Here is a 9662-nt window from a genome sequence, read left to right as displayed (position 1 = left end):
AACAAATATGTAACTATTAATGAAATAATTAAAAACTTAACAATAAATACGTATGTAACAAATATGTAACTATTAATGAGCGAGGTGATATACGCCACATTACAGAATTTACCAAATACACTATTAGAGAATTGCATATACATTATTAAACTAATGACATATAAGGTCCCCAATACCCACATATATATTGTTAGCCTGCGAAGAGTATTCTGTGGGCTGCTGGCTTGATTAAAAAATAGATTCCATCGCCATCAGTGTTCGAACAACACGGAAATTTAGCAAATATGGATACGGAGGATTTAATAAATTAAATTAAAGTCCCGCATGCCATCGTGGCTGCGATTCCTGTTTTTCTGCCCATTTCAATTGTTTTATATATTAAATGAAATGAAAATGCAATTCTTCATCAGAAGGCCACTTGCAAAGAAGTTAAGAGAGAGTAAGCATGCCTGAGTGATATAAGGTTATCAGTGCAATAGATATGTATGGAATGGTGAAACAGCCCTCAATTCACCACATCCCTCGTTCTTAAAATGATCAAGCTGACGGTCTGTCGAAGAAGGGTCTGTTTATGGCGCTGGGTTCTTGGTCTATGATGGTTTTTGTTGGTGATGGTTCCTGTCTCATCCAGGACTTTTTCATCCCAGGAATATGATCCTCTTTTCTTTTCATCCATCTGTTTACCTGTATTTCAGAGAGTCTCCTTTTGCTATATATGTATAAGACAGCTGCTGATGTTGTCTTTGACAAAACCTTTTTACACTGATTTTGGTATGATGTAGTGTTGATCCCCTAGAATATCCTATGACTGCAAGATTTTGATTTATATGCTTGCAAGGTGTCTGATCCTTGTCATATTTTATGTACTCTTTATATTGCCTCAATATAATTCTATGAAGATTTTTCTCTCTGAAAAAAGATATATATAAAATAGTATAAAATTTGACTAGTAATTTTTTGTTTTTTATTAAGCAATTTAGAAATGCTAGATAGCTATCATAAAGGCTAAGAAAAATGTTTAATATGTTTTAAACAAATTGATATAATCGTCAGATTGGGGCGATGGATTTTTCAAATTCCATCTGAGTTGAAAAGGTCAATCTTCGATGTTGGACTTAGTATAGTATAATTCTTTTATTAAAGTAGATAAATTAAAATGAAATAACCTGTTAAATTTGATTATTTTCTTTTGGTTCAACAATCACCTATTTATTTTTATAAATAATAATTATTCAAAATTATAATTAATATGATGATTTAAAAAAATAAAATAGTCAAAAATATAATGAAAGATATTTTTATGAGTCTATAGTATGTTTTAAAATTGTTTTTATTTAATTAAGAATTAGTTTTTTTAGAAACAAAATAATTATGGAATGCCTATAGGTATTTAGGGGGAATGAAAGTTTGTCTTTTTATAGATTATGCGGGATAATTCTTAGTGGCGTGGTTTTCTTTGAATAAGGGTGATGAGTCAACATGCATTCATAGATGATGGTAATTCTTACACGGGATAATTCTTAGTGGCGTGGTTTTCTTTGAATAAGGGTGATGAGTCAACATGCATTCGTAGATGATGGTAATTCTTAGTAGCGTGGTTTTCTTTGAATAAAGGTGATGAGTCAACAAGGATTGGTAGATGATGGCTATCTTCACCACTAATTTAACAACCGAGTTATGATAAATTTTCCCACTATATTACAAAAAAACAAAAACTAAACAAACTAAACAAAAGATAACTTTCATGCATTCAAAATAATATATTATATTGCAAAGATGCACCAATATCAACTGAAAATTTCAACTACAAACAAGTGTATTGATCATTACAACCAATAAGCCTAAAACCAATGAAAGAAAAACTAATCAAACCACAATTCAATCAGTATTATACAGTTTAAGGATATGTTTAAAGGAAACAAATTGTTTGTCCATAGTAAAATTGTTCTTACACTAATATTATGTGGTTTATCCATAAAATATGAATGGTTGGTTTATGTAGAGTTTAATAGTCACTATATTGAAGTCCAAATTTTATAAGAAGAATTATGAATGAGAGTAAGTTGAATAAGATCTAAGTTTAATGATATTTTAGAAGAGAAAAAAAGTTAAATGTAGATTTATTAAACGTGTTTATTTTGGAATAGGAATTCTAGAATTTTAATTTAATTATTAATAATTATTAAGTAAATAGTAGAGATTTAATATGCAAACTCCACCAAATATTTTTATTAATAATCAAGGTATAAATTAAAATTTGTCTTAAAGTTAATTATTACCTTTTAATTTTTTAATTAAAAAAATATTACATACTTTTAAATCTATACCTATTTAATTTATATATTAATTTTTTTATAAATCTTAATAATAATAATAATATAATTTAGTTACTTTTTATAAGATACATGTTTTGATAAGTGTAATAGATTTATGTAGCTCATATAATTCTAAGGGTTAGCTCAATTTGTGGAGTTGTGATGACAGGAATTAGCTAACAGGAAGTAAACCCTTTTGGTGGATTTGCCTAATACAAATATTTTATGGATAAATACAAATATTTCATAGATGTAGATTTGGCTGATACCAATATTATAAATTTCGATAGATGGTGTAGTAGTAGATTTGTTTAATAGATATAAGTATTTCGTACATGTGGTAGTAGATTTGCCTAATTCCAATATTACAAATATTCCATGGATAGATACAAATATCTCGTAAATGTAATAATAGCTGATACAAATATTCGGTGGATAGATACAAATATTTCTTAGATGTAACAATGAGCCTCCTAAATCTCTGAATCACAATCTCAATAAATCACATTTAAAAAAAATGCTAATATCCATTCCCAATTTAACTTATATTGCTCACCTCATTAATATGCAACCAAAAACTTTACCACCACACAAGTTGGCTGCAGGAAGGCCCTGGGTTTACCAATAAATGAAACTATGCACAGGTCCCTATCCTTCCGGGCCAAGAGCAAGTTGATCCACTCTGCATAATGAAAAGCTTACTCGCCTACTTTCCGTAGACGGTATCATGCATTTGTGTCGGCATAACCGCTTGGATGGAAGGACAAGAATCCAGCCACTATTTTGGGTCTTGCAAACAACGACAGCACGAGAGTTGGATGGGGATTTAGAGCCTCTCGTTTCGTCGAATTTGGCTCTCACAGATTTTTAGGAGGTCGGCGGATCGAAGCTTATATAAACGTGAGAAACCCTAATCCCATGAAAATACTCGAGGGCATCAGTTCAGTCTCGTTCGATCATCTGACATCAGCTTTGTTTGTTTGTTTGGACTGTGAGAACCAGTTCTCGAAGTACAGAATTGCCGTTTTAGAGTTCATTGTGAATCAACAGGCGTCGAGTTCAATACTCGGGAAAAGGTATTGAGTTCATGTCGGGAAGTATCTGCGCAACGATATATGAACCGCCGGATTTGATCTCTGTACGTATTAACAAAGAAGAGCCGAGCTGCAGATCGTCTGGTGGGCCGAAACAATTTAGCAAAACCGGCGCCGTGCAGAACTTGCAGGAGGGAGAAGGAAGTGGAGAATGGCTGCAGGAGGTTTTGGGGCGATACCATTCTCATTCATCTGATGGGGGCGGAGAGTGCAGGTGCTCATCTGTGTTGTTACATCAAGTGGAGGCGCCGGTAAGCGTTGTGTGGTCGCTGGTTCGAAGATTCGACCAGCCTCAAAACTACAAGCAGTTCGTCAGAAATTGTTTCATGCGGGGGGATCTCAAGGTTGGTTGCCTGAGAGAGGTTCGAGTCGTCTCCGGTCTCCCTGCTACCTCGAGCACTGAGCGACTGGACATTCTGGACGACGAGCGGCATATTCTGAGCTTCAGCATCGTGGGAGGCGATCACAGGCTCAACAATTATCGATCCATCACAACTCTGCACGAGAGGCTTATCAATGGGAAACCCGGAACCCTTGTGATCGAATCGTACGTGGTGGATGTGCCACAAGAGAATACAAGAGAGGAGACGTGTTTATTCGTAGAGACCATCATTGAATCCAATCTTCGCTCCTTGGCTCGAATCTCCAAGTGCCTCGTCAACACACAGTGCTGCTTATAGTCTCGCAGGCCGCAGTACCGGTTCTCGAAGATTTGTTTGTGCTGTTTTTGTTGAATATACAGTTTGCGAAGTCAGGACGGATTATATATTTAGGAAAGAGCTAACCAGCGATATATCTGGTATTTAATGTCTTCAGAGTAGCACGCGATTTAACGCGATAACACGGAAGCGGGCAAATTCGGCATTAAATAATATTTGCCCGCTCCCGTGTTATCGAACTAAGTGGCCTGCTGCTCTGAGGGCATTAAATACCCAATATATGGCTGGTTATCCAACCATATATTTATGTATTTGCTCCAAGCATGGAAACTGGCAGACTTTTTAGATGATTAATATTGAAATCTGATCCTATAAATCTAACAAATTTTAGAAAAATTTGAAATAAAAAAATGTAATTCAATAATTTCATGGGGTTTTCAATCCATATGTTTATTTGTTTTTTTTTATCTTCCAAACATAGCTCTGAAGATTGCATCTTCATATGTTACAGGAGATCACAAACGGAATGGTAGAAATCATGCTCCACCAAAAAGTGACAAGTTTGCTTATCCATTTGAATCTGGATGATTGGTCCTCAAAGGTTTTGTTTATTCTCAACATCACATGTTAATTGTCTGAAAGATCTGTTTAGTCGCATTGAAGATACATTCATGTTGAATTTTCAGGTTACGTGTAAAAATAGGTAACAATATAAAAGGATATGTATGTTGTTTTCAGGTTACGTGTAAAAATAGGTAACAATATAAAAAAGGATATATAAATGAAATCATTGTAAAGGGGTCTCATACTCTGGTGTTTGGCTCGGCTATCATTTTAATAAAAATTAGATAATAATATTAAATATATTTATATTTTTTTAATAAAATAAGAAAATCCAAAAAAAATGAGCAGTTCAATCAATTATAAATTATGCCATTTAAGCTAAAAATGAAGAGCGATTATTTACCATTCTAAAATCTACAATTCACATAAAAATACCTATCAACCAACAGAAATAACCATATTATAATGAAGAGCGATTATTTACCATTCTAAAATCTACAATCCACATAAAAATACCCATCAACCAACAGAAATAACCATATTATAAATATCAACTTGTCCAAATTTTTATTAAGAAAAAACCATTTAACCTCTTTAAAATCTACAATCCACATAAAAATACCCATCAATCAACAGAAATAACCATATTATATAAACACCCATCAATCAGCAGAGATAACCATATTATATTACCCATCAATCAGCAGAGATAACCAACAACAACACAAAAATGAAGATCGCACAAACTTGAAATCTGAGATAACCATATTATATAAAAATACCCATCAATCAGCAGAGATAACCATATTATAAATTTTAGCTTGCGCAAATTTTTATTAAGGGAAACCCATTTAACTTCATATTATATTTTGGTGGCGGTTTATAAAATGCAGCTTTTCACTCAAATATTATATAAAAATACCCATCAATCAGCAGAGATAACCATATTATAAATATTAGCATGCGCAAATTTTTATTAAGGGAAACCCATTTAACTTCATATTATATTTTGGTGGTGGTTTATAAAATGCAGCTTTTCACTCAAATAAAATTAACTGGGTTGACACAAATTCCAATTAAGGAAAAAAATCCATTTAATCTCATATTATGACACAACTTCCAATTAAGGAAAAAACCATTTAATCTCATATTATGACACAAATTGCTATTAAAAAAACCATCGTATTACTTTTAGGTAGTGGCTTATAAAGGAGCAGGTTCTCACCCATATAGAGTGAACTATGAACTCTTACCCAAAAAAAAATTGTTTTTAAAGTAGATTCCTCTCGATATTATTAATAATTATATTAAACAAACCTATATTTATAACTGGGAAAATAAAACATTGCCGGGATGCCCTGGCAGTTAGAGAGAGATTTAAAATTGAAAACAAGGAGATAGCAAGTAAGCAGAATCACAATACACTTAATATTGAGAGAGAAATATTTTCCTTATGGACACAACAGGAAATTGCAGTATGGGAAAGCAAAAATAACTTATTAAAAAAAACCATTTATCTACGTAGTGAGAAGCACTTTTACGAATGACATTTTTGTTCGGAGTGGAGCACACTTTTATGGAATAAAATTATTGGAATGAGAATGAATTTTGAAAATATAAAAATTAATTTTTGCCTAATATGCCTTTTGTTGGAAGACACTGTCACGCATAACATCACTGTAATGGGAAGTTTGGAAATATAAAAAATAAATTTTGCCCCTTTTCGATGTGGGAAATAGAAAAGGTGTTTTTGCTCTGCAATAACAATTAACATGTGCAACAAAGATTTTATTTATTTATTATGAAAAGCATAATTATTATTAAGTGAATATAACTTAAATAAAGTATCATTTTTATTGGCTGAGAGAATATTTCTAAACTTAGTTAAGATTGTTGAACTAATTTACGATGAATATACTTTTCCTTTTCAAGAGAATAAAAACAATAATATGTTTTTTTGAATACTAAATAATAATTTTAAAAATGTTGTTTATTTCAATAAATTTAAAGTAAATAAAATGGTATTAACCAGTTATAGTAGTGAGGGGTTTAAATTTCCTCTCTTAATCATTTTCTAGGCAATGAGACTCATATAAGGAGAGAGAGCACTCATATCAGGAGAGAGAGTAGGGGTACGACTAAAGAAGGGAGATATAGTAAGATTTATTTTTCTAATTATGTTCTAGGCAATGAGTCTGGGAGAGAGAGAGTGAGGAAGAGATAGCAATGAAGTAAGAGAGAGTGATAGAGAGAGGGGTGGGGTAAAGAAGTGCGTGGGGGAGAGGAGTGGGTGAGAGGGTGCGGAAGATAGAGAAGGGGGAGAGAGGGAGAGAGGGTGGGAAAGATAGATAAGGGGGAGAGAGGGAGAGAGAATGGGGAAGGGGAATAGAGAGTGATAGAGAGAGAGGCGGGGTAAAGAAGTGGGTGGAGGGAGAGTAGAGAGAGGGTGAGGAAGATAGAGAAGGCAGAGAGAGGGAGAGAGAATGGGGAAGGGGAATAGATAGAGAAGGGGGAGGGAAGGAGAATTGGGGAAGGGGGAGAGAGTGGGTGAGAGAAAGAAGGTTGGAGGGATAAAGAAGAGGGGAGGGAAGGAGATGAATGTTTAAAGTCAGGAAAATATTGAGGGTGGTGGTGGTGGTGGTGGTGATGGGGTGGCTGTGAATTAGTATTTTATAAATTTTAACAATCATTTATCCAATTAAACACATTCAATAATACAACCATGCACTAATCACATAAATATTGAACACAAGATGTTTACATGGAAACCCATACAGGAGAAAAGCACAAGTCTTTTTTTTTTATTATAATCTAAATGCAAGCACCAACTTCAATTTACATCAGATTATGTAGGCACCAACCCCTTTCTCTTTGCAAGCACCAACATTTTCACACTCAGATTTGAAGCTCTCTAATTGAAATGTCACACTGACACAAATGTTAATTATCATATCCACTTATCTTATTTGATATTTTATCTGCAACACAATTCTTTTTCTACAATTCAACTCTCAATACCTTCTATTTGCAATTTTCAAACACACAAGAACTCTAGATCTCAATTGATCTTCACATACAACACTTATCTTCAACTATGTCTCAAATTTTCTTATATTCGTTCTACAACTTAGCTCTCTCTTTCTCCTCATTCTTTTCAAACTTAATGAGCTTTTGTGTGTCCACAACAACTTCTATTCTTTGATTTTCATTTAAACACATAGTCTCATATTGTTTTTCCTTCTATTTATAGGCGTAAAACCCTCAGATTTGTTCCCAACAAACATTAATCACTTAAGCCTTTTAATTAAAATTTGGCGCCTAACACCACTAGATTTTTTTATCTTAGCCCTTTATTTTTAAGCTCCCTAATGCATATGACTGAGAGCCATAACCCAGGGCTTAAGCCAAATACACACTTAGCCTTAAACCTATGCAATTTGGTCTTTCTACATTATCACAAAATTTTCTGTGGAATTTGAATTTAGGTGTTTCCAGGAGTGAATAGTTTTAAATACGATGGATAACTGGATATTGTTCTAGGCCTCGATGTCCACACAACTGGATAAATCAAGGTATGATGGATCTAGTCTCCACTCACCCTCACATTGACATTGCACCTCCATATCATTGGATGGTTTGAAAACATCTTTACATGATGCGTTGAGTCCTGGAACTGATGATATGATATCCAAAATGTTTGTGACTCACCAACCATTTTTGTTGCAAGACCCTCAGATTCCTAGATGTATACGATCATGGGACCTATGCTGAGGGTTGTATCCAACATTTGGGTGTTTGGTAGTGTTCATCATTATGTGCACCTTCGAACCATTAGATGGTTGGATGGTCTTTTCCTCCAAACTCCAAGTCACAAAAAGACATTGAATTTCCTTAACATTGTTAAGCCTTGAAAAATAACTTCTTAGCATGAATCCCAAGGTATGCCACATCATATGCTATGACATTTCCATATCAACTACAACAACATCTCTCTACCACTTTTCATGCCACATCACCACCATGTCACTACCACATGTCACTTGAAAAAATTCCACTTGGCCACCCAAAAAGGCCAAAAGTAGATGCCATATGTCACCACCTTAAGTTTCCATGTCATCACTTTGCCACCCATTTTCCATGTCATCTTTCTATGTTAACACAATGCTTAGTGTTCTCACCTCAGCGTGCCACATCATTAACCTACCACCTATCTCTGCCATCTAGTGTCATGTGTGTTTCCATATCGTATTGGGGTCCACCTTCTATTTGGTGCTGGGAAATCTAGGCTATGGAAGTTTTCGTTAAGCATTACATGTTACACTTATTGCACCCAGATGCCTAGATAAGCGATATATTTTGGGTTAATCTGACATCTGCCCATCTATCTTTTCATTTGAAATAAAGCACCTTGCATATCTCAAACCTTGGATGATTAGGTGCTTTCTAGTGTGATAGATTCTTGTCTCATATGGAACTGTGCCTAGACTCTATTATTTCAAAATCAGGTTTCCCTTCATTCTTAGAGTTAGACTAAGTTCCATTTACCATTATAAATTTCTATAAGAGGGCTATAAAACTAAGCAATTTTAATTCTCTTTTGAACAATGTACCTGTAGAAAAAATTCCTTCAAATATAGACTACTAGGCTACACATCTAATACCTAACATACAAACTAGACTTCCAACACTCAGTAAGAAACAAAGACATTAATGACATCATATGCTGATCATATTTCTAATAGACTAAATAGGTTTTCCCTAAACTTGACATCAGTTACAACAATTACAAACATACTATAGAATCTTCCCCTTTAGCATTGATGGAAAGACCACCAGACATTGTTGGTAATTGATGGCTTTGGGCTTGACTCCCTTTATCAGGCTACTAAAGTTTGCACTGACTATGATATCTTTGAAGTTATACTTTCTTCTCACTCTCCACCTTGCTTTGAAGTGTTAAATGTCTGCTTATTCTCCCCTTTGCTTTGAGGTGCCAATATCTAATCATTCTCCGACCCCCTTTAACATCA

General features: G+C 34.1%; 1 pseudogene; it reads left to right on the top strand.

Annotated features, from left to right (window-relative positions):
• Window positions 1-3168: 3168 nt before the first annotated feature.
• LOC149193627 (abscisic acid receptor PYL8 pseudogene) lies at window positions 3169-4334 on the top strand (annotated as a pseudogene).
• Window positions 4335-9662: the final 5328 nt, after the last annotated feature.

Source organism: Pinus tabuliformis, chromosome 2_2, assembly GCF_031772625.1.
Source record: "Pinus tabuliformis cultivar Carrire ecotype Pingquan chromosome 2_2, CPIR1, whole genome shotgun sequence".
NCBI classification, from domain to species: domain Eukaryota; kingdom Viridiplantae; phylum Streptophyta; class Pinopsida; order Pinales; family Pinaceae; genus Pinus; species Pinus tabuliformis.
The sequence above is the reverse complement of the archived record's forward strand: the minus strand, read 5'-3'. Positions and strand labels throughout refer to the sequence as shown.